This window comes from Hyperoodon ampullatus (genome assembly GCF_949752795.1).
Source record: "Hyperoodon ampullatus genome assembly, chromosome: 8".
Lineage (NCBI taxonomy): Eukaryota > Metazoa > Chordata > Mammalia > Artiodactyla > Ziphiidae > Hyperoodon > Hyperoodon ampullatus.
This window is the reverse complement of record NC_136921.1, coordinates 103,097,966-103,125,477: the sequence shown is the minus strand read 5'-3', so window position 1 is coordinate 103,125,477 and position 27,512 is coordinate 103,097,966.

Sequence of the window (27,512 nt, the reverse complement as noted above, 5' to 3'; positions counted from 1 at the left end):
GGAATACTCATCAGAGTGGGGTCTCCCAGAGGTCTCCGTCTCAGCAACAAGACCCAGCTATGCCCAACAGCCTACAAACTCCAGTGCTGAAGCTTCAGGGCAAACAACGAGTAAGACATGAGCACAATCCTACCCATCAAAAAAAAAAAAAAAAAAGATGACAAAAAAATATGTCACAGATAAAAGAGTGAGGTAAAAACCTCCACGACCAAATAAATGAAGAGTAAATGGCAACTTACCTGAAAAAGAATTCAGATTAATGATAGTAAAGATGATCCAGAATCTTGGAAATAGAATGGAGGCACAGATCAAGAATATAAAAGAAATGTTCAACAAAGATCTAGGAGAACTAAAGAACAAAAGAACAGAGATGAACAACACAATAACTGTAATGAAAAATACACTAGAAGGAATCAATAACAGAATAACTGAGGCAGAAAAGTGAATAAGTGAGCTGCAAGACTGAATGGCGGAAATAACTGCCAAGTAGCAGAATAAAGAAGAAAGAATGAAAAAAATTGAGAACAGTCTCAGAGACATCTGGGACAACAACAAACATAACAACATTTGAATTATAGGGGTCCCAGAAGAAGAGAAAAAGAAAGGGTCTGAGAAAATATTCAAATAAATTATAGTGGAAAACTTCTCTAACATGGGAAAGGAAATAGTCACTCAAGTCCAGGAAGTGCAGAGAATACCACACAGGATAAACCCTAGGAGAAACACACTGAGACAACATATTAATCAAACTAACAAAAATTAAATTCAAAGAAAAAATATTAAAAGCAACAAGGAAAAAGCAACAAATAACATACAAGGGAATCACCATAAGGCTTTCAGCTGATTTTTCAGCAGAAACTCTTCAGACTAGAAGAGAGTGACAAGATATACTTAAAGTGATGAAAGAGAAAAACCTACAATCAAGATTACTCTACCCAGCAAGAATCTCATTCAGATTTGACAGAAAAATTATAACCTTTACAAACAAGCAAAAGCTAAGAGAATTTGGCATCACCAAACCAGCTTTACAACAAATGCTAAAGGAAATTTTCTAGGCAGGAAACACAAGAGAAGAAAAAGACACACAAAAACAAACCCAAAACAATTAAGAAAATAGTAATCAGAGCATACATATTGATAGTAACCTTAAATATAAATTGATTAAATGCTCCAACCAAAAGACACAATGGATGAATGGATACAAAATAAAAACCAAAACCCATATACATGCTGTCTACAAGGGACCGAGTTCAGGCCTAGGGACACATACTGACTGAAAGTGAAATGATGTAAAAAGATATTCCATGCAAACAGAAATCAAAAGAAAGCTGGAGTAGCAATACTCATATCATATAAAATACACTTTAAAACAGACTATTACAAAAGATAAGGAAGGACACTACATAATGATCACGGGATCAATCCAAGAAGATGATATAACAAATATAAATATTTATGCACTCAACATAGGAGCACCTCAATATATAAGGCAAAGGCTAACAACAATAGAAGGGGAAATAAACAGTAATGTGATAATAGTAGGGGACTTTAACACACCACTTACACCAATGGACAGATCATCCAAACAGAAAATAAGGAGACACAAGCTTTAAATGACACAAGAGATCAAATAAATTTAATTGATTTTTATAGGACAATCCACCCAAAAGTGGCAGAATACAATTTCTTCTCAAGAGGACACTGAATATTCTCCAGGATAGATCACATCTTGGGTCGCAAATCAAGCCTCAGATAATTTAAGAAAATTGAAATCATATCAAGCATCTTTCCTGATCACAATGTTATGAGATTAGAAATCAATTACAGGAAAAAAAAAACTGTAAAAAAACACAAATATATGGAGGCTAAACAGTGCACTAATAAACCAAGAGATCACTGAAGAAAACAAAGAATAATTTAAAAAATACATAGAAACAAAGGACAATGAAAACATGATGACCCAAAATCTATGGAATACAGCAAAAGCAGTTTTAAGATGGAATTTTACAACAATTCATTCTCACCTCAAGAAACAAGAAAAACCTCTAATAAACAATCTAACCTTACACCTAAAGCAACTAGAGAAAGAAGAACAAAGAAAACCCAAAGTCAGTAGAAGGAAAAAATCATAAAAATCAGAGAAGAAATAAATGAAATAGAAATTAAGAAAACAATAGCAAAGATCAATAAAACGAAAAGTTGGTTCTTTGAGAAGATGAAAATTGATAAACTTTTAGGTGGACTAATTAAGAAAAAACAGGAGAGGATGCAAATCAAATAAAATTAGAAATGAAAGAGGAGAAATCACTACTGATACCACAGAAATAAAGAGGATTATGAGACTACTACAAAGAACTATATGCCAACAAAATGTATAACCATGAAGAAATGGACAATTCTTGGAAATATACAATTTTCCATGAACAAACCAAGAAGAATTAGAAAATCTAAACAGACCTATCCCAAATAATGAAATAAAAATTGTAATTAAAAATCTTCCAACAAAATAAGTTCAGGACCAGATGGCTTCACAGACGAATTCTATCAAACATTCGAGAAGAGCTAAGACCTGTCCTTCTCAAACTCTTCCAGAAACATTGCAGAGGGAGGAACACTCCCAAACTTGTTCTACAAGGTCACCATCACCCTGATACCAAAACTAGACAAAGATACCACAAAAACAGAAAATCACAGACCAATATCACTGATGAACATAGAAGCAAAGTCCACAACAAAATACTAGCAAACAGAATCCAACAGCACATTAAAAGGATCATACACCATGATCAAGTGGGATTTGTCCCAGAAATCCAAGGATTCTTCAATATATGCAAATTAATCAATGTGATACACCATATTAACAAATTAAGGAATAAAAGCCATATAATCATCTCAATAGATGCAGAAAAAGCTTTTGACAAAATTCAACAATGATTTATGATAAAAACTCTCCAGAAAATGGGCATAGAGGGAAACTTCCTCAACATAATAAAGGCCATATATGACAAACCCACAGCCAACATCATTCTCAATGGTGAAAAATTGAAAGCATTTCCTCTAAGATCAGGAGTAAGAAAAGGGTGTCCACTCTCACCACTATTATTCAACATAGTTTTGGAAGTCCTAGATACAGAAATCAGAGAAGAAAAATAACTAAAAGGAATACAAATGGAAAAGAAGAAGTAAAACTGTCACTGTTTGCAGATGACATGATACTGCTATATGTAGAAAATCCTAAAGATGCCACCAGAAAACTACTAGAGCTAATAAATGAATTTGGTAAAGTTGTAGGATACAAAATTAATGCACAGAAATCTCTTGCAGTCCTATACACTAACAATGAAAAATCAGAAAGAGAAATTAAGGAAATAATCCCATTTACCACTGCAACAAAAAGAATAAAATACCTAGGAATAAACCTAACTAAGGAGGCAAAAGACTGGTACTCAGAAAAATATAAAACACTGATGGAAGAAATCAAAGATGACATAAACAGATGGAAATTATATCATGTTCTTGGATTGGTAGAATCAAAATTGTGAAAATTACTATATGACTCAAAGCAATCTGAAGATTCAATGAAATCCCTATCAAAATACCAATGACATTCTTCACAGAATTAGAAAAAAATAATTATGATTTGTATGGAAACACAAAAGACCCCGAATAGCCAAAGCAACCTTGAGAAACAAAAACTGAGCTGGAGGTATCAGACTCCCTGACTTCAGACTACTAAAAAGCTACAGTAATCAAGACAGTATGGTACTGGCATGAAAACAGAAATATAGATCAGTGGAACAGGATAGAAAGCCCAGAGATAAACCCATGCACATATGGTCACCTAATTTATGATTGTGGAGGCAAGAACATACAATGGAGAAAAGACAGCCTCTTCAATAAGTGGTGCTGGGAAAACTGGACAGGTACATGTAAAAGAATGAAATTAGAACACTCCCTAACACCATACACAAAAATAAACCAGAAATTGATTAAAGATCTAAATGTAAGACCAGACACTATAAAACTCTTAGAGGAAAACATAGGAAAAACACTCTTTGACATAAACCACAGCAAGATCTTTTTTGACCCCCTCCTAGAGTAATGAATATGAAAACAAAAATAAAGACATAGGACCTAAAATACATAAAACTTTTGCATGGTAAAGTAAACCATAAACAAGATGAAAAGACCACCTCAGAATGGGAGAAAATCTTTGCAAATGAAGCAATGGAAAAGGGATTAATGCCCAAAATATACAAGCAGCTCATGCAGCTCAATACCAAATAAACAAACATCCCAGTCAAAAAATGGGCAGAAGATCTAAATAGACATCTCTCCAAGGAGGACATACAGATGGACAAGGAGCACATGAAAAGATGCTCAACATCATTAATTATTAGAGAAATGCAAGTCAAAACTATAATGAGGTATCATCTCACACTGGTCAGAATGGCCATCATCAAAAAATCTACAAACAATAATTTCTGGAGTAGGTGTGGAGAAAAGGGAGCCCTCTTGCACTGTTGGTGGGAATGTAAATTGACACAGCCACTATGGAGAGCAGTATGAAGGTTCTTTAAAAAGCAAAAAATAGAATTACCACATGATCCAGCAATCCCAGTACTGGGCATATAACCTGAGAAAACCATATAAACTGAGAAAATCATAATTCAAAAGGACACATGTACCCCAATGTTCATTGCAGCACTATTTACAATAACCATGACGTGGAAACAACTTAATGTGCAACGACAGATGAATGGATAAAGAAGAGGTGGTATATATACACAATGGAATATTACTCAGCGATAAAAAGGAACAAAACTAGGTCATTTGTAGAGATGTGGATGGACCTAGACTCTGTCATACAGAGTGAAGTAAGCCAGAAAGAGGAATGCAAATACCGTATATTAATGCATATATGTGGAATCTAGATAAATGGTACGGATGAACCTATTTGCAGGGCAGGAATAGAGACGTAGTCATAGAGAATGGACATGTGGATATGCAGGGGAAGGGGAGATGGGACACACTAAGAGATTAGGTGTGACATAAATACACTACCATGAGTAAAATATTTAACTAGTGGGAACCTGCTGTATAGCACAGGGAGCTCAGCTTTGTGCTCTGTGATGAACTAGATGGGTGGGATGTAGGAGTGGGAGGGAGGTCTAAGAGGGAGGGGATATATGTATACATATAGCTGACTCACTTCATTGTATAGTAGAAACTAACACAACATTGTAAAGCAATTATACTCCAATTTAAAAAAAAAGTACAATCAATCCCCACTCCCCACATCTAACACTCTCAGACATCTTTTTGTTTCTCTCTCTTTTCTTGTTTTATAACATGCATCACCCTCTAACATACTAACCAATTCCCTTTTTTTTTTTTTCATTTTGTATTAATCTGTTCAATTACTAGGCTGAAATCTTCACAAGGGCAGGGATCATTGATATTTTGGTCACTGATATAGCCTAAGAACCTAAAACCATGCCTGAAAAATAGTACTTTCTTAAAAATATTGCTGAATGAATGGAATTTTAAAACAAAGTGTATGATCTTTCTATCTCTTACCATTTCTGTTTAGTGTGTTCCTGTTATTACTGAAATAGGAATTAGTTTGATTCTGTTCAAGTGAGTTCAATAAATCTCTTTGCAGATTTACTATGTGTAGTTTATTTGGCCCTCCTTCCAAGGAGCTTTACTAGAACTCTCCCAATATAAGAGAGACATGCAAATAAGAAACATATACATTTTTATTTATTGTTCTTGATTGATTGCTGTGGTTAGGACTTCCAACATTATGTTGAATAGAAGTGGTGAGCGTGAGCACTCTTGTCTTGTTCCTGATTTTGGAAGGAAGACTTTCAGTTTTTTCACTGTGATATATGGAATGGAACGGTACTCAGCCATAAAAAATAATGAAATAATGTCATTTACAGCAACATGGCTGGACCTAGAGATTATCATACTAAGTGAAGTAAGTCAGACAGAGAAAGACAAATATCATATGATATAACTTATATGTGAAATCTAAAATAACGTTACAAATGAATGTATTTAGAAAACAGAAACAGACTCACAGTTATAGAAAACAAATTTGTGGTAACCAAAGGGGATGGGAGGGAGGGATAAATTAGGAGTTTGGGATTAACATATACACATATATAAAATAGATACACACTACTATGTATATAAAATAGATAAACAGAAAGGTTTTACTGTAGAGCACAGGGAACTATATTCGATATCTTTTAATGACCTATAATGGAAAGAATCTGAAAAAGTATAAATAAATAAATATATATATATATATATATATATATATATATATACACATATATATACATATATATATACACACACACACACATATATCTGAATTACTTTGCTGTATACCTGAAACTAACACAACATTATAAATCAACTATACTTCAATAAAAATTACATTTAAAAACATAGAAGGAAAAATGCTAAAAATAGATAAAAACAAAGAGAAAATGACACTTAGTCCAAATGATGATGACTGACTGGAGATCCTGTCAAAGTGAAGAATACAAATAAGAATAACACAATTTTGACAGTGGAGAAAAGAGAGAGGGTATTTCTAGTGGAGGGGCTGGCATGACTGCTGACCCCACATGAAGAGTGTCTAGTACATGATTAGCACAGGGTTTAAGTGGAGGTTTTAGTTGGAAATGAAACAGAGTGGGTCCGATAAAAAAGGTCCTCTATTCCTTTGCTAAGGCATTTGAGACCTGACTGTAGGCAGTCAGGGAAAACTGGGTGTTTTCAAAATTAGGGGTGAAAACAGATGTCTTCCATTCAGTGAAGTGTGGGATTTGAGCTCAGGAACCCAACCCAGGAGTGAAGGTGGCTCAGGGCAGCCTCACATGGCTCTAGCAAATTTGTCCAGTTAAATTACATTTATGTCCCTTGACGTTATTTCCTTCATTTGGATCTGAGAATAAGCCATGCTTGTGTAGTCTTAATATAAACTGCAGCCTTAAGTTTGTTAATTAAAGAAATAGATTTTTTATGAGAACACATGAAGCCATTATCACATATAAGCTCTGTATCAAATGGGTCAGAGGTATTTTAGATTTTTTTTTCCTACCTCACAGTTGCCTGCTAATTATGTTTTATCTTGATTACAAACAACTATCCCTCAGGCCCCCAAGGAATGATTCCAATTAAGCATCACATAATGCCAATTTAAAAACTGAGAGGCCAGTCCAGATACCCTTTGACTAGAGCTGTCTTTCCTTCACTACCACAGGGAGACCAGGGTTTGAGAGGAACTTCTGTACCCTTGAAGCCCCAGGCAGAAAGAATAAACAGTGTTGAAAAGGCAGGAGATTCGGTCAGCTGCCAGCCTCCATGAAAATAAACTGTGCAAAAGAGTTGTGGGCTGTAGAAACTTAAACGGGCAGAGTCAATGTGAGCTTAGGTTGATTTATTCCCATTGAAGATGGAGTGCTGCTCAGTCTGTGAGGTGAGATGCTGAGTAACACACACCAAGTCTCCCATTACTGCCTCCTTTGGAGGCCAAGCTTGTAGTAAAACAACCAGAAAAACCATGTCCTTAGGAACAGAGCTCAATACATAGTATGTAGGCGGGTTTCTTATTTTTTGGCATTGTGTTTCATCCTAATATCTTCATGATTGCCTTTGAAATCATCCTAAGGCGAGTCATTCACTGCCAAATAGCTTTGCGCTCCTCAGGATAGATCTCACTTTTCAACTCTCATAGAAGGGGAAAGGGAGTTTTATAATTACTAGGCAAATAAAGAAGTCAAGGAAATCAGACTCTGTGACACTCTCACACACATTTTAATGACATCAGAGCAAGTATTAGAGACATCTTGGGAAGATAGAGAAATAAAAGTGTGAAACGTGATGTGAGGCCTGTTTGGAGTGAAAGCCAGTCTCATGGGGTATTGGATTGTGGAGTCAGAGAGGGTGACTTATAAGTATAGGAGATACAGATGGTAACCTAATTCCCTTCCTAATTTCCTGCCTGATGACCTTGTGTCCCTAATGAGTCACCAGCATTGGTTATTGTATAGTCAGGCCACTCAGAATGACTGTTCTCTTGCTCTCTGTACATGCCCTGCCCAACCAGTGCCTGCTTCACCTACACATACTCACCTGACTGACCTTCCTACATACTCGTCACCAGGACCCAGCTGGTGACTGTTCTTATCAAAGGGGCAGGAAGGGTCATGTCCCTCTGCTGTTTTCCCTGGTAACTGATGAGCCAACCTGATGTCAAGTCCCTCTATAACTGGCCATCACCCATTTCCCTGGGAGCAAAGACTGCTGCTATGTCCTGCCCACTGTTTGCCGCACACAGTGGGATGTTGCTCCAGGATCTTGCTTCAGTTGTGTAAGATCCACTCCTCCGCCACTGATCTATTAAACCACTGATGTCTCTGTTGCTGACTCTGGGCTCGTTCTTCAGTCTTACAGCTGGGAAAATGCAGGCCTTGTAGGCCTGTAGGGTGCAGCCCAACTGTTATGCTTATAGTAGTGTCCAAGGTAGAAATTGGAAGACTTCTATCTCATTCCTTTTTTCTTCTCATTCTATACCCTCCCTTTAGATGATTTTACTCTCTCCCATCTAATCGTGGGCATGTTTAACCACTAACAATAATATCCACCTTCAAAATCCAGTCATGGCTGGTGTTCTCTACTATATTCCAGATTCATAAATCCTATTTTCTACTCTAACATTTTCCTTGGATGTCCAAAAGACACTTCAAAATTACTGTGAACATACACAGCAGCTGAACTCACCACTGACATTCCTTCACCTGACCACCCACACTGCCCCAATACCAACACTGTCTGATGGAATCTCCTTCTATATCCTTTCCATTCTGCCCCATTGATTTTTCTGGGTCAGGCCTCACCTGCATAACTGCCAATTTTCGGCAGTCCTCACTGGCCTCCTCATCTTTACCCCTTTAGCCAGCCGTCAATCCCTTTATCACTACAGGTGGGATCTTTTGGGAATAGAAATATGGTCACAGCATTCCTGCATTTAAAATAGATCTATAGTTTCTTATTACCAATAGCAGGTATTCCAATAAGGTATTTCTTATTACCTATTACCAATAGGTCTCCTGTTAGACCTAAAGTTTGTGAATCTCACCCCAGGTGAGATTCTGATAGACCTAAAGTTCGTGAATCTCACCCCAGGTCAACTGGGTTAGCAATCATTTCAAAAACCACTCCCCAGCATGGGGTCACACACCTTGCATAATCTGGTTCCCACCCCACTTCACCTGTCATTACTCCTCTCCATACCTCCAACCATATTAAAATAGTTTTACCTTTCTGAAGATACTGGGTCATGGGGTCGTGTTGTTACCTCTGTAAGGAATGCCTTTATACCTAACTTTGGACAACTGAACTGATTTCCATTGTGCTGAGACCTCACCCCCTGAAGCTTCTCCATGAATGCCTTTCTGGTGGCATGGGACACATAGACTAGTTATGATCTGTATACCATACAGAAAGGGAATTGTGGGAGGACAGGGCTTTACCTAGATTTCAACCCATATATCTCTAGCACCTAGGATGTCCCTTGACACATAGAAGATGTTCAGCAATGTTTATTAAAGACACGTCCCCATCAGTGTAAGCCTCCCTCTTTTCTTTGTTGTGAATAAATGCAGCAAATCTCACACGTATTTCAAATAAGTACATCTTGCAAATGCACCCAAGTTTGATTTTGTCCCTTTATGTGCTTTTAGCTTCAGCTTCTTTCTTGGCCTTTGGAAAGCCACACAGCCTGATCCCAACATCAGCACCTTTTCTGGCTGGCATCCCTAAGCTTCTACATGATCAATGACTGTATGATCATATAGGTAACATCATATCTAATTACCATGACAATATCAGCATTACAAATAAGTATGTGATTCTGATTTATTGTTAATACCTCAATATTTAATTTTAAACAGAGGGAAGCACCATGTACATAACTTTAAATGAAATCTTATGTGATTTATAAGGAGAAACACTATCAGTCAGATGAGTTATTTGTCATTGCTAAAGAAAATAACTCAACCATTAATAATTATGGTAAAAGCTGTTAGATTTATGTACAAGAGTCATTATTAAGAACTTTGAAATAGTTACAGATGAGGAGAAGATTGACAGTTAAATCTATTAAAACTACCAATCTATTAAAACCACTGAAATTTTATGCTAACCAGATAAATTTAGGGGAAAAAATTGTCCTTTTTGAGCTAATACATAAAAGACTTCTGTAAAATTTTTTAAAAGTATAAGATGGAAAATAAGAAGTATGTAATCTTATAATTTAACATGTGTAGAGTTGAATGGTGAATTAAATTTCAAAACTTTCACCACAATAATGATGAAGAATTGCATATATTTTGATTACGGTTGTTTGATTCCATGTAACGAGGACTCAAACAGTTTAAAAAAGCTGTTTGAGAATTTTAATCATGAACAAAATATCAACTGTGCCACCTTAAAATGTCAGTACTTGTAAAGACTCCAAGCTCATTTATAACAATACTTATGGTAAATCATACTTGTAGATTTGAGTCTAAATATTTAAATGAAGTTTGATAAAATGATTATTAAAATACTGCCAACTACTATTAATAAAGTTAAAGACTTTTTTGGGTTTTTCTCAAGGTATAAATACCAGGTAGACTATTTTTATAGAAAATATGTTAGTAAAATAATGTTTTTATTTAATGATAATATACAGTGCACAAAAGACAAGTGATTTATTCATTGTGCTACTATTTTCTAATCAGATATTTGAGAGAGAAACAATGAAAAACTTTTTTCAAAAAACTTTGGAACAGATTAATGATTATTCTTTTGGTCTACTTGCTTGATGAAACATTTCAGGATCTCAAGCAGCTAGCAACATAACTATTCGAAGAAATGTTTTGGAATGACATATTGTGAGGCAGATGTGCTATACGATGATACTGACAATGGAAAAGAGCTCTGAGTAATTTACGAATCCCAAGGGTACATCATTTTCATGGCATTTTTCGTTGTGTGATTAGCACGACTAGTATCAAAGAAATTCTGGCCATAAGTAAAATATATGTATTTTGGTCAGTATATGTGTATATATGCATATATATATATATATATATATATATATATATATATATGGTCATTTTTATCATTCTTCTTTAGTCAGAGACAAGCTAAAAGATTTTTGACCTTCCGCATCATATACAAAATGTTTAACCAATGTGGAGTGTTGACTATTCCATTTTAAAAGGCTGGTTAAACAAAAGAAAACCTTAATATTGTACTGTGAAGATAACAGTAATACCGGGCTTGCACAGAAAGAAGTTCAGTTGCTGGAACCTGCTGAATAAGTAATCAAATTGCTGTGCTTCAAGAGTGAGAGTAGACTTCCGGGTAAGATGGCGGAAGAGTAAGACGCGGAGATCACCTTCCTCCCCATGGATACACCAGAAATACAGATACACGTGGAACAACTCCTACAGAACACATACTGAACGCTGGCAGAAGACCCCAGACCTCCCAAAAGGCAAGAAACTCCCCACATACCTGGGTAGGGCAAAGCGGAGAGATTCCCGCACGGAGGAGCGGTGCCGAGCGGCACTCACCAGCCCGGGAGGCTTGTCTGCTCGCCCGCCGGGGCGGGCGGCGCTGGAAGCTGAGACTCGGGCATCGGTCAGAGCGCAGGGAGAGGACTGGGGCTGGCGGCGAGAACTCAGCCTGAAGGGGGCTAATGCGCCACAGCTAGCCGGGAGGGAGTCCGGGAAAACCCTGGAGCTGCCGAAGAGGCAAGAGACTTTTTCTTCCCTCTTGGTTTCCTGGTGCGCGAGGAGAGGGGATTAAGAGCGCTGCTTAAAGGGGCTCCACAGACGGGCGCGAGTCGCGGCTGAAAGCGCGGAGCCCAGAGACGGGCGTGGGACGCTGGGGCTGCTGCTGCCGCCGCCAAGAAGCCTGTGTGCGAGCGCAGGTCACTGTCCACACCGCCCTTCCGGGAGCCTGTTCAGCCCGCCACTGCCGGGGTCCCGGGATCCAGGGGCGGCTTCCCTGGGAGAACGCACGGCGCGCCTCGGGCTAGTGCAACGTCACGCTGACATCTGCCACTGCAGGCTCGCCCCGCACTGCGTGCCCCTCCCTCCCGCCCGGCCTGAGTGAGCCAGAGTCCCCGAAGGGGATGCTCCTTTAACCCTGTCCTGTCTGAGCGAAGAACAGACGCCCTCCGGCGACCTACACGCAGAGGCGGGGCCAAATCCAAAGCTGAGACCCAGGAGCTGTGAGAACAAAGAAGAGAAAGGGAAACCTCTCCCAGCAGCCTCAGAAGCAGCGGATTAAAGCTCCACAATCAACTTGATGTACTCTGCATCTGTGGAATACATGAATAGACAACAAATCATCCCAAATTGAGGAGCCAGGAGTCAGTGCTGTGCCTCTGAGGTGGTTGAGCCAACTTCAGGACACTGGTCCACAAGAGACCTCCCAGCTCCACATAATATCGAACAGCGAAAATCTTCCAGAGATCTCCATCTCAACACCAGCACCCAGCTTCACTCAACGACCAGCAAGCTACAGTGCTGGACACCCTATCCCAAACAACTAGCAAGACAGGAACACAACGCCACCCATTAGCAGAAAGGTGGCCTAAAATCATAAAAAGTCCGCAGACACCCCAAAACACACCACCAGACGTGGACCTGCCCACCAGAAAGACAAGATCCAGCCTCATCCACCAGAACACAGGCACTAGTCCCCACCACCAGGAAGCCTACGCAACCCACTAAACCAACCTTAGCCACTGGGGACAGACACCAAAAACAATGGGAACTACGAACCTGCAGCCTGCAAAAAGGAGACCCCAAACACAGTAACATAAGCAAAATGAGAAGACAGAAAAACAAACAGCAGGAGAAGGAGCAAGATAAAAACCCACCAGACCTAACAAATGAAGAGGTAATAGGCAGTCTACCTGAAAAAGAATTCAGAATAATGATGGTAAAGATGATGCAAGACTCTATTTCCCAGATCCAAAATCTTGGAAATAGAATAGACAAAATGCAAGAAACAGTTAACAAGGACCTAGAAGAACTAAAGATGAATCAAGCATCAATTAAAAACACAATAAATGAAATAAAAAATACTCTAGATGGGATCAATAGCAGAATAACTGAGGCAGAAGAACGGATAAGTGAGGTGGAAGATAAAATAGTGGAAATAACTGCTGCAGAGCAAAATAGAGAAAAAAGAATGAAAAGAATTGAGGACAGTCTCAGAGACCTCTGGGACAACATTAAACGCACCAACATTCGAATCATAGGGGTTCCAGAGGAAGAAGAGAAAAAGAAAGGGACTGAGAAAATATTTCAAGAGATTATAGTTGAAAACTTCCCTAATATGGGAAAGGAAATAGTTAATCAAGTCCAGGAGGCACAGAGAGTCCCATACAGAATAAATCCAAGGAGAAATACGCCAAGACACATATTAATCAAACTGTCAAAAATTAAACACAAAGAAATCATATTAAAAGCAGCAAGGCAAAAACAACAAATAACACAAAAGGGACTCCCCATCAGGATAACAGCTGATCTCTCAGCAGAAACTCTACAAGCCAGAAGGGAGTGGCAGGACATAATTAAAGTGATGAAGCAGAAAAACCTGCAACCAAGATTACTCTACCCAGCAAGGATCTCATTCAGATTTGATGGAGAAATTAAAACGTTTACAGACAAGCAAAAGCTGAGAGAGTTCAGCACCACCAAACCAGCTTTACAACAAATGCTAAAGGAACTTCTCTAGGCAAGAAACACAACAGAAGGAAAAGACCTACAATAACGAACCCAAAACAATTAAGAAAATGGGAATAGGAACATACATATCGATAATTACCTTAAATGTAAATGGACTAAATGCTCCCACCAAAAGACACAGATTGGCTGAATGGATACAAAAACAAGACCCATATATATGCTGTCTACAAGAGACCCACTTCAGACCTAGAGACACATACAGACTGAAAGTAAGGGGATGGAAAAAGATATTCCATGCAAATGGAAACCAAAAGAAAGCTGGAGTAGCAATTCTTATATCAGACAAAATAGACTTTAAAATAAAGACTACTAGAAGAGACAAAGAAGGACACTACCTAATGATCAAGGGATCGATCCAAGAAGAAGATATAACAATTGTAAATATTTATGCACCAAACGTAGGAGCACCTCAATACATAAGGCAAATACTAACAGCCATAAAAGGAGAAATCGACAGTAACACAATCATAGTAGGGGACTTTAACACCCCACTTTCACCAATGGACAGATCATCCAAAATGAAAATAAATAAGGAAACACAAGCTTTAAATGATACATTAAACAAGATGGACTTAATTGATATTTATAGGACATTCCATCCAAAAACAACAGAATACACATTTTTCTCAAGTGCTCATGGAACATTCTCCAGTATAGATCATATCTTGGGTCACAAATCAAGCCTTGGTAAATTTAAGAAAATTGAAATTGTATCAAGTATCTTTTCTGACAACAATGCTATGAGACTAGATATCAATTACAGGAAAAGAGCTGTAAAAAATACAAACACATGGAGGCTAAACAATACACTACTTATTAACGAAGTGATCACTGAAGAAATCAAAGAGGAAATTAAAAAATACCTAGAAACAAATGACAATGGAGACACGACGACCCAAAACCTATGGGATGCAGCAAAAGCAGTTCTAAGAGGGAAGTTTATAGCAATACAATCCCACCTTAAGAAACAGGAAACATCTCGAATAAACAACCTAACCTTGCACCTAAAGCAATTAGAGAAAGAAGAACAAAAACATCCCAAAGTTAGCAGAAGGAAAGAAATCATAAAAATCAGATCAGAAATAAATGAAAAAGAAATGAAGGAAACAATAGCAAAGATCCATAAAACTAAAAGCTGGTTCTTTGAGAAGATAAACAAAATTGATAAACCATTAGCCAGACTCATCAAGAAAAAAAGGGAGAAGACTCAAATCAATAGAATTAGAAATGAAAAAGGAGAAGTAACAACTGACACTGCAGAAATACAAAAGATCATGAGAGATTATTACAAGCAACTCTATGCCAATAAAATGGACAACCTGGAAGAAATGGACAAATTCTTAGAAATGCACAACCTGCCAAGACTGAATCAGGAAGAAATAGAAAATATGAACAGGTCAATCACAAGCACTGAAATTGAAACTGTGATAAAAAATCTTCCAACAAACAAAAGCCCAGGACCAGATGGCTTCACAGGCGAATTCTATCAAGCATTTAGAGAAGAGCTAACACCTATCCTTCTCAAACTCTTCCAAAATATAGCAGAGGGAGGAACACTCCCAAACTCATTCTACGAGGCCACCATCACCCTGATACCAAAACGAGACAAGGATGTCACAAAGAATGAAAACTACAGGCCAATATCACTGATGAACATAGATGCAAAAATCCTCACCAAAATACTAGCAAACAGAATCCAACAGCACATTAAAAGGATCATACACCATGATCAAGTGGGGTTTATTCCAGGAATGCAGGGATTCTTCAATATATGCAAATCAATCAACGTGATACACCATATTAACAAATTGAAGGAGAAAAACCATATGATCATCTCAATAGATGCAGAGAAAGCTTTCGACAAAATTCAACACCCATTTATGATAAAAACCCTGCAGAAAGTAGGCATAGAGGGAACTTTCCTCAACATAATAAAGGCCATATATGACAAACCCACAGCCAGCATCATGCTCAATGGTGAAAAACTGAAACCATTTCCACTGAGATCAGGAACAAGACAAGGTTGCCCACTCTCACCACTCTTATTCAACATAGTTTTGGAAGTTTTAGCCACAGCAATCAGAGAAGAAAAGGAAATAAAAGGAATCCAAATCGGAAAAGAAGAAGTAAAGCTGTCACTGTTTGCAGATGACATGATACTATACATAGAGAATCCTAAAGATGCTACCAGAAAACTACTAGAGCTAATCAATGAATTTGGTAAAGTGGCAGGATACAAAATTAATGCACAGAAATCTGTGGCATTCCTATATACTAATGATGAAAAATCTGAAAGTGAAATCAAGGAAACACTCCCATTTACCATTGCAACAAAAAGAATAAAATATCTAGGAATAAACCTACCTAAGGAGACAAAAGACCTGTATGCAGAAAATTATAAGACACTGATGAAAGAAATTAAAGAGGATACAAATAGATGGAGAGATGTACCATGTTCTTGGATTGGAAGAATCAACATTGTGAAAATGACTCTACTACCCAAAGCAATCTACAGATTCAATGCAATCCCTATCAATCTACCACTGGCGTTTTTCACAGAACTAGAACAAAAAATTTCACAATTTGTATGGAAACACAAAAGACCCCGAATAGCCAAAGCAATCTTGAGAACGAAAAATGGAGCTGGAGGAATCAGGCTCCCTGACTTCAGACTATACTACAAAGCTACAGTAATCAAGACAGTATGGTACTGGCACAAAAACAGAAAGATAGATCAATGGAACAGTATAGAAAGCCCAGAGATAAACCCACGGACATATGGTCGACTTATCTTTGATAAAGGAGGCAGGAATGTACAGTGGAGAAAGGACAGTCTCTTCAATAAGTGGTGCTGGGAAAACTGGATAGGGACATGTAAAAGTATGAGATTAGATCACTCCCTAACACCATACACAAAAATAAGCTCAAAATGGATTAAAGACCTAAATGTAAGGCCAGAAACTATCAAACTCTTAGAGGAAAACATAGGCAGAACACTCTATGACATAAATCACAGCAAGATCCTTTTTGACCCACCTCCTAGAGAAATGGAAATAAAGACAAAAATAAACACATGGGACCTAATGAAACTTAAAAGCTTTTGCACAGCAAAGGAAACCATAAACAAGACCAAAAGACAACCCTCAGAATGGGAGAAAATATTTGCAAATGGAGCAACTGACAAAGGATAAATCTCCAAAATTTATAAGCAGCTCATGCAGCTCAATAACAAAAAAACAAACAACCCAATCCAAAAATGGGCAGAAGACCTAAATAGACATTTCTCCACAGAAGATATACAGACTGCCAACAAACACATGAAAGGATGCTCAACATCTTTACTCATTAGAGAAATGCAAATCAAAACTACAATGAGATATCATCTTACACCAGTCAGAATGGCCATCATCAAAAAATCTAGAAACAATAAATGCTGGAGAGGGTGTGGAAAAAAGGGAACCCTCTTGCACTTCTGGTGGGAATGTGAATTGGTACAGCCACTATGGAGAACGGTATGGAGGTTCCTTAAAAAACTACAAATAGAACTACCATATGACCCAGCAATCCCACTACTGGGCATATACCCTGAGAAAACCATAATTCAAAAAGAGACATGTACCAAAATGTTCATAGCAGCCCTATTTACAATAGCCCGGAGATGGAAACAACCTAAGTGTCCATCATCGGATGAATGGATAAAGAAGATGTGGCACATATATACAATGGAATATTACTCAGCCATAAAAAGAAATGAAATTGAGCTATTTGTAATGAGGTGGATGGACCTAGAGTCTGTCATACAGAGTGAAGTAAGTCAGAAAGAGAAAGACAAATACTGTATGCTGACACATATATATGGAATTTAACAAAAAAAAATGTCATGAAGAACATAGGGGTAAGACAGAAATAAAGACACAGACCTACTTGAGAATGGACTTGAGGATATGGGGAGGGGGAAGGGTAAGCTGTGACAAAGCGAAAGAGAGGCATGGACATATATACACTACCAAACGTAAGGTAGATAGATAGTGGGAAGCAGCCACAGAGCACAGGGAGATCAGCTGGGTGCTTTGTGACTGCCTGGAGGGGTGGGATGGGGAGGGTGGGAGGGAGGGAGATGCATGAGGGAAGGGATGTGGGAACAGATGTATATGTATGACTGATTCACTTTGTTATTAAAAAAAAAAAAAAAAAGAGTGAGAGTAGTTTTTACACAAGGTCTTTTGTAAAGATGTACAAATCATTCCACTCTAGGAAAGACGCTGAAATTGGTGTCATGCAAGGAAAGCTGAGATGCAGATGGAAATTCAGAGGCAGTATTTTGTGTGCCAATTGCAATTTCTTCATCCTCATTTCTAGATACACGTATTAAGGACAAATTTGTTTCAAGTCATTGTGAAGCAGCAATTGCATACACAAATATTATAAATAACAAAATGTTAGAGCACCAGTCTTAACTCTGCTTCTGTAAATATTCTGACAACAATCTTTTTCAAGCAGTGCACAAAAATTCTATGTGTGACTTAATTTTAATGAAATTGATTGTGTTCTGAGTGTTTGTATATTTTGACTTTTTATTTGTAACTTATATTGAATTATCAATATTATTCCATGCACTTCAGTATTTCTCAAAGTGCTTTATATTGTCTGTATGCTATTTCAATATCCACATATGCCACAATTTTTTAAATTATTGCCTATTTTTGGATATTTGTTATATTTTTGATTACTTTTCTCAACTAGATAATGCTGTCAATAACTTCTTTTTGCCAAAGACAAACAATAAAACAAACTAGTAGAAACTCATTAATAGAAACTATTTCTAAGTTTTCTCTTAGATTTAAAGTAATGAAAGTGGGATCAAAGGATATCAACTATTGAAATTACACTTATGGTTATTCTCATTTTATTTTCTATTTTATACACCACCAACAGTATATTAGAATGGACAGCTCGTTAAGCTTCAACATTTAAAAAAAATCATATTTTCTGTTACTATTCCTTCTCTGGTTTTCTTCTGTCTCTGCCTTATGTCTGATAGAAATGAATTTAGACCTTGCAAATTTATCTCATGTTATTTAGGGCTATAGCAGGCAATTGGACTATTATTTAAGGATAAAATATATATCACATGTTATGCAATACTAATCAAGGTTCTCCAGACAAAGAGAGAGAGGGAGATAAAAAGAGAGAGAGAGGGAATTATTTTAAGGAATTGACCCATGTGATTGCAGAGGCTAGTAAATCCAAATCAGCAGGGTAGATGGGCATACTGGATGGGATGAGTTGACACTGCAACTCAAGTATGAAGGGATTCTGGAGGCAGGATTTCCTCTTTCTCAACGAATCTCAGTCTTTTTCACTTAATACCTTCAGCTGATTAGACAAGACCCACCCCCATTATAGAACATATTCTGCTTAACTCAGTCTACTAATGTAAATGTTAATTCCAACCATAGCAACATTCTGAGTGGTATTTGACAAAACCTCTGCATATTATGGCCTAGTCATGTGGACATATAAAATTAACCATCATAAGTATTCCAAAAGATCAAACCCAGACCTAGCAAAGAATAAAACAAAACTATCATTAATTCAATTGAGTTACTAAGAAAAATACCCTTGGTATTTCTTTGAGAGAAGAATTTGCAAACTTGGCTATTGAGACATGACAAATATCAGCAACCACTTAAATGATAAAGGTGCTCTATCCTAGAAGTGCCCTTACAGACCAACATGTTCCAAAGGGTAATCTGAAGTCTTCATCTAAAGTTTGTCTTAGGAGACCTAATAAAGCTGATTGATTATCTGAGGGTCAGGAGTATTAAGGGGGCTCCATGATTTAATAGGGTTCAGAAGGCTTAAGAATGTTGCTTGATTTAATGGGAGTGAGGAGACTTAAGGGGACTTATTGGTTTAATGGGGTTCCCATGATTTAAAGGGCCTGATTCAATCACTGGGAATTACGTGATTTAAGGGGGCTGATTGAATCAATGGGGGTTAGGAGACTTAATAAAGCTGATTGATTGAGGGTCAGGAGAATTAAGGGGGCTCCATGATCTAATGGGTGTCAGGAGACTTACGAAGGCCAATTGATTCTGTGTGGTTCAGAGACTTAAGAAGCCTGATTGATTTCATACGGTTCAGAAGATTTAAGAAGGATGATTGATTTAATGGGTGTAAGAAAAATAAAAGTTTCTTAAAACTTAATGAAATCAAGAAACATTCTAATGGCATCTACTGCCATAAGACCCTCGACCCTTCCTTCTGGGGCACTTTGGGCCAGAAATGTAAGCTATTGACTCCAGGATCTTCAGGATAAATAGAGGATTCTCACATCTACCTCTCGGAGTTCTCATGAAAGTTATGACATGGAAACCAAATAAAGCTTCTACCATACTACCTGGCACAGAGTAGGTATTCAACAATTTGTATTTACCTACCCTCAATGTCATCATTCTAAAAACATCTCTCCCTTAAACTTGTTAGAAGCAAGCAAGATGATTATTCATTAAAACTTAGCCTAAGTAGGTTCTTCCCTGCTCTCTCTTCACCTTCCTATACTTGAGCCAAAAGATTGGAGGAATATATTCCTAAGAAATAGTAAGTAGTCAAAAGGATGAGATGTCTTTATCGTTCCTTAGAACACAAGCAGAACAATCAGGAGGCTAACTAGATATTTTTTATTAAATAAAACATTTAATTTTTGTAATGCTGCTAATAATTGGCTACTACTTAAGCTGACTTTATACACATTGATACATAAATATATATATATAAAACTCATAAGGGGCGGCGGTGGTAGTGTGATGAATTGGGAGATTAGAATTGACATATATATACACCAATATGTATAAAATAGATAACTAATAAAAACCTGCTTATCAAAAATAAATAAATTATATTAAATTTAAAAAAACTGATAAGGGCATATTATAAATACTTTCATTATCTCATATCCAAATGGACTCATATGGTAGTTGTATTAAATCTGTCTTTAACTTGGAATATCATCCTAGATACATTCTTCTCATCCCCTGTTAGAGGTAGAAGATCATTATCAGGAGATCAACTGCCAGTTTAATAACAGTGTATAGGGTAAATGGAAGTTATTGACAAGCAAGACTTTACTTTGAAAAAATAGTTCAATATTTGAAGAACAAAAGATATGGCTTATTTATATGCCCTATATTTACTGAAACATTTTGCTTTTGCCTCATGAAGCAACTTACACAAGTTATTGATAAACAGAGAACATTGAGGCTTACCTGATATTGCCCAAATACGTCTACTTCAGAATATATTTGATTTTTAAAAATCACTTGCTTGCAGGTTAATGAGGAATAAGAGAATCTTTCATGTCCTATAGGTACTTGGAGTTCAGGTTACTAATCTATTAAGTGGCTACTCTAATATACTATGATTTTGTTGAAGATTAACCAAGAGATGTACTCATGGAATTTTAGGTTTTCATGATTACATATTACTTTAAAAAATAAAAATCAAATTGTTTGACTTTGGCTGGTGGAGAAAAGAAGAAAAAATTAGTCCTGCTTATTGTTGGTGGTACTAAATTTTAAAATGGATAGATAAATATTAATAGATAACTAGGTAGATAGCAGAATGCATGCTGTTGGACAAAAAAATAACAAGAAATTCTACAGGTTATAGAGGTGTTATATATCTGAAATTTGTAACAGCTAGTCCAAGAAGTTCCCAGAAAAAGAGAAAGTAGCAAGCAGGCAATAGCAGCATCAGAGTCTCGCCCAAGTTAGGAAACAACAGAGATTAGACCATGTAAAGAAAATCTGGTTAGTCAAGAACCAGGTAGCAAAGAAGCAAAGAAACAGAGGATGCTATTGGTTGGAGAGTAAAATAAGTGAAATGACCTAAAGATCTGGAAGATGTGTGTAAATTACAAGACAGTGTGTGCATTATATGTCTGGTCCTGTGCCAACACATAGTAGGTGCTTGTTTTAGATGTCAGCCCTCTTGAATGCCTCACCTGCTTTACTGATGGTTGGCCTTTTCTCTCCCCAGTCTGTGGTGAATGGCCTTGTGACCTGTGAGTTTCCACCATCTGAAGACAAAGGCCCTGAGTTTCTGACTTCTCCCATCAACTCTTGACACAGAATCCCACAAAACAAAGGTGGAATGTTTCTCCCTAGTCATTGCCCGAGAAGCCACGTGACAATACCCGGGAATATGTGTATGTGCATGGGTGATGGGCAGTGTAGCCAGGAGACAAGTGGAAGTCAATGGATAAATTTGCTCTCCAATGTTCCCTCCATTGGATATGCCTTATGCTTGGTTTTCCATACACCAGGCTGGTCTCTTGGTGAAATAATGACCAGCTTCATAACACAATATCGTGTTTGTTTGTTTTCTATTCTATCTCACTTCATTTACCTTTTTTCCTCATTCTTGCTGGTCTAGGATTGTCCTTTACAGTAATGCCTTAGCACATAAGTTTTGCTTTGAGCTGTGTTTTCTATAGAACATAGACTAACATAATAGTTCTAGAAGTAGGTCTAGAGAGCACATCCTGGGGATGAGCTTTTGGACTTGGATTACCTACTCACCTGAGACATAAGATCCCATTGTTGGTGGTCACCAGAGTAATGAACACCCTAGCATGCACTAACATCAAAGTTGCTAAAGTTTTCACCTGTGGTTAACTGGGAAGAGAGACAAGGGAAGGGCAGTTCACTGGGAAAACAACTAGCTGTGATTTTATGTTTTAAAATTTTTTCGCCACACCCTGTGGCATGTGGGATCTTAGTTCCCCAACCAGGTTGAGATTCAGTCATATTTATAAGTATATCAATAATTCTTTCCATTTTATTGCTGAGTAATATTTTATTGTACAGATATGCCACAACATATTTATCCATTCCCATCTCGATGGCTGCTTGAGTTATTTCCAGTTTGGAGCTATTATAAATAAAATGTCATGAAAACTTATATACAAGTCATTGTATGGACACATGCTTTCATTTTTTTTGAATAGATGTCAAGGAGTAGAAAGACTGGGTCATAGAGTAGGAGTATGTTTAAACTTTTAAGAAACTGGTGACCTAAATGGGAAGGAAATCCAAAAAAGAGGGGATATATGTAAACATATACCTGATTCATTCTGCTGTACAGTAGAAACTAATACAATCTTGTAAAGCAACTATACTCCAATAAAAAAATTTAAAAAAAACTGGAAATCTAGTTTTGAAAGTAGTTGAAGCAGTTTTTTTTTTTAATTTTCACTAGCAGTCTATGAGAATTCCAGCTTTTCTACATGTTTGCCAAAACTTGGTATAGTCGATTTTTAATTTTAGATATTCTAGTGTGCAATGGTGTATCACTGTTATGATTTGTGTTTCCTTAATGATTATGATGTTGAATTTTTTCATGTAGTTATATGACATAAGTATAACTTCTTTGGTGAAAAATCAGTTCAAATCTTTTGTCTATTTGTTTTTTTGGGTTGTTTTCTTACTACCGAGTTCTGAGAGTGTTTCATGTATTCTGGATACAAGTCATTTATTGGATATATGATTTGTAAACATTTTCACCCAGTCTTTTTTTTTTTTCTGTTTACAGTGTATTTTGAAGAGCAAAATGTCTTTATTTTGATCAAGCCAAATTATATTTTTTCTTTAATGGACAGTGCTTAATTTATTGCAACTAAATAACTCTTTACCTAAGCCAAGGTTAAAATGTTTACTTCTGTATTTTCTTCTAGAATTATTAGAGTTTTAGGTTTTCCATTAGGACTATGAACTATTTTGAGTTAATTTTCATATATGGTCAAAATTAAGGGTCATATTTTATTCATGGAGTAGCCAGTTTTTCCAACTCTGCAGAAAAGACACTAGCCAATGGAATGTTATTTTTTGTTAACAGTTGATTGTGTAGATATATTTCTGCGTCTTCCATTTTGTTCCAGCAATCTATTTTTCTAGCTTGATGCCAATGACACAGTCTTAATTATTATAGCTTTATAATGTGTTGAAGTCAATGTAATTCTTTTAATTTTGTTATTTTTTATTAAATATTTTATGTTCTTTACATTTCTTTAAGAAGTTTGGAATCAGCTTCTTAGTTTTTATATCAAAATTCCTCCTGGGACATGGAATGTTATTATGTTGAAACAATAGATGCATTTGAAGAGACATGACATCTTAAAAGCATAGAGTCTTCCTATTCATAGAAACAGTGTATCTCTCCATTTATCTATGTCTTCTTTACTTTCCCTCAGTACTGTGTTTTAATTATCAATGTACAGTTCTTAAACATACATTATCAGGTTTATTACTATTTCATAGTTTAATGCTACTGTAAATTGTATGGGTTTTACTTCAATTTAATTTCTGTTGTATTTTATAAAAATGCAGTTGTTTTTTGCATGTTTGATGATCTAGATCCCTGTATACGTGCTAAATTCAGTTATTTATTCTAGCAGTACTTTTTTTATGTGGATTCCATAGGATTTTTTACATAAACAATCATGTTGTCTATAATCAAGAACAGTATTGCATCTTTCTGATTTGAAAGTTTAATTTATTTTTCTTGTCTTGCAGTAATAGCTGTAATCTCCAGCACTAAGTTAAAGTAGTGAGAGCAGACATTTGTGCATTTTTACTAATATTAGGGAGATAACATTTAATCTCTCACCAGTAAGTATAATGTCATGCTGCAGATTTTTCACAAAAACCCTTTACCTGGTTGAGGAAATTTTCTTCTATTTATAGTTTGCTGAAATATTTTTTTATCAGGAATGGATGCTGAATGATATCAAATAATTTTCCTGAATTTATTGAGATGTTTGTTAATGTTGTGAATTACAGTAACATTTTTTTAATGTTAAATCAATCTTGCAGCTCCAGAATAAGCCTCAGTTGGTGATGGTACATTATGTTTTTAAAAATAGTTATATTCAATTATATGAATTCTGTTAAAAATTTTTGAATGTGTGTTCTTGAATATTTTCAATTTGTGGTTTTGATATTGATATGTAGTTTATTTTTTCCTTATAATGCTTTTGTCTTGTTTTTGTATCAGAGTTATGTTGACCTCATAAAAAGAATTGAGAAGTCCTCCCTATTTATTTTTTGGAAAACTTTCCATGGAATTACAATTAATTATTCCTTAAAATTTTAGTAGAATTGCATAGTGTAACCATTTGGGCTTGAAGTTTTCTTTGTTGTAAAGGTCTATCTATGCACTCAATTTCTTTAATATATTTGGGAAACTTTAAGCTATCTCTTCCTGGGTAAACTTTAGTAGTTAATGTCTTTCAAAGAATCTGTTCCTATCACGTAAATTGTCAAAGGTATTAGCATTAAGATAGTCAGAACCCTCAACAAAGTGGGTATAGAGGGAACATATCTTAATATAATACAGGCCATGTATGACAAGCCTACAGCTAACATCATACTCAACAGTGAAAAGCTGAATTTTTTTTTAAGATCAGGAACAAAATAAGGATGCCCGTTCTCACCCCATTTATGCAACATAATATTTAAAGGCCTATCCAGAACAATTAGGCAAGGAAAAGAAATAAAGGCACCCAAATTGGAAAGGAAGAAGTAAACCTGTCTCTATTTGCAGATGGCATAATATGTATAAAACCCTAAAGGCTACACCAAAAATCTTTTAGAACTAATAAATGAGTTCAGTAAATTTGCAGGATATAAAATCAATATACAAAATCAGCTACATTTCTCTACACTAATAACAAACTATCAGAAAGAGAATTTAAGAAAAAAATCCTGTTTACAATCACATCAAAAATAATAAAATACTTAGGAGTAAACTTAACCAAGGTTAATCAGCGATGTGTACACTGAAAACTATAAGACAGTGATGGAAAAAAATTGAAGAAGACACAAACAAATAGAAAGATATTCAATGCTCTTGGAATAATTAATATTGTGAAAATGTCCATACTATCCAAAGTAATCTACAGATTCAATGCAATCCCTCATCAAAATTTCAATGGCATTTTTCACAGAAATAGAATAATCTTAAAATTTGTATGGATACACAAAAGACCCCAATTAGCCAATGCAATCTTGAGAGAGAACAACAAAGCTGGAGGCATCACCCTTCCTGATTTCAAAGTATATTACAAAGCTATAGTAACCAAAGTAGTACAGTGCTGGAATAAAAACAGACATATAGATCAATGGAACAGAATAGAAGACCCAGAAATAATCCCCACACATGTATGGTCAAATAATTTATGACAAAGGAGCCAAGAATATACAGTGAGGAAAGGACAGTCTCTTCAATAAACGGTGTTGTGAACACTGGACAGCCACAGGCAAAAGAATAAAAATGGACCACTGTTTAAAACCATACACTAAAATAAACTCAAAGTGGATTAAAGATTTGAACGTAAGACCTGAAACCATAACTTCTAGAGAAAAACATAGGCAGTAGTCCCCTTGAAAATCAGTCTTGGCAGTGACTTTTTGGATGTGTCAGCAAAAGCAAAGGCAACAAAAACAAAAACTAAATAAAATGGGACTATATCAAGCTAGAAAGCTCTGCACATCAAAGGAAACCATCAACAAAATGAACAGGCAACCTATAGAAAGGGAAAATATTTGCAAATCATATATCTGATAAAGAGTTAATATCCAAAATATATAAAGAACTCAAAACTCAATAGCAAGAGAACAAAATACATGATTAAAAAGTGGGCAGATGATCCAAACAGATAGTCTTCCAAAGAAGACATACAGATAGAAAACAGGTGCATGAAAAGTTGTTCAATATCACTAATCAGGGAAATGCAAATCAAAACCACAATAACACTTCACACTTGTTAGAATGGATATCATCAAAAAAAACAAGAAATAAGAAGTGTTGCGAGGATGTGAAGAAAAGGGAACTCTTTTGCATTGTTGGTGGGAATGTGAATTGGTGTAACCACTATAGAAAACAGTATGGAGGATCCTCAAAAACTTCTGGGTATTTATCCAAAAGAAATAAAAACACTAACTTGAGAAGATATGAATCCCCATTTTATTGCACTATTATTTACACTAGTCAAAACATGGAAGTAACATAAGCATATATTTTGATGGATGAATGGATAAAAAAATGTACTACATACACAATGGAATATAATTCAACCATAAAAAAAGGACATCTTGCCGTTTGTGACAACATGGAAAGACCTGAAAGCAATATGTTAAGAGAAAGAAGTCAGACAGAGAAAGACAAGCACTGTATGGTCTCACTTATACATGGACTCTAAAAATAAAAACAATAATATAGTAATAATAATAAAAAACCAAAATAACTCACAAAGAAACTGAACTCTTAGGTACAGAGGACACGTTGGTGGTTACCAGAGGTAGTGGGTGTGGGGGTGTGTGAACCAAATGAGTGAAAATGGTCAAAAAATTACAAACTTCCAACTATAAAATAAATAAATCATAAGGATATAATGTACCATATGGTGACTATAGTTAATAATATTATATTGCATATTTGAAAAGTTGCTAATTGTGTAGGTCTTAAAAGTTCTCATCACAAGAAAAAAAGTGTAATTTGTATGGTAATGGATGTTAACCAGACTTATTATGGTGATCGTTTCACAATATATACAAATATTGAATCATTACTTTGTACACCTGAAACTAATATAATAGTATATGTCAATTCTAT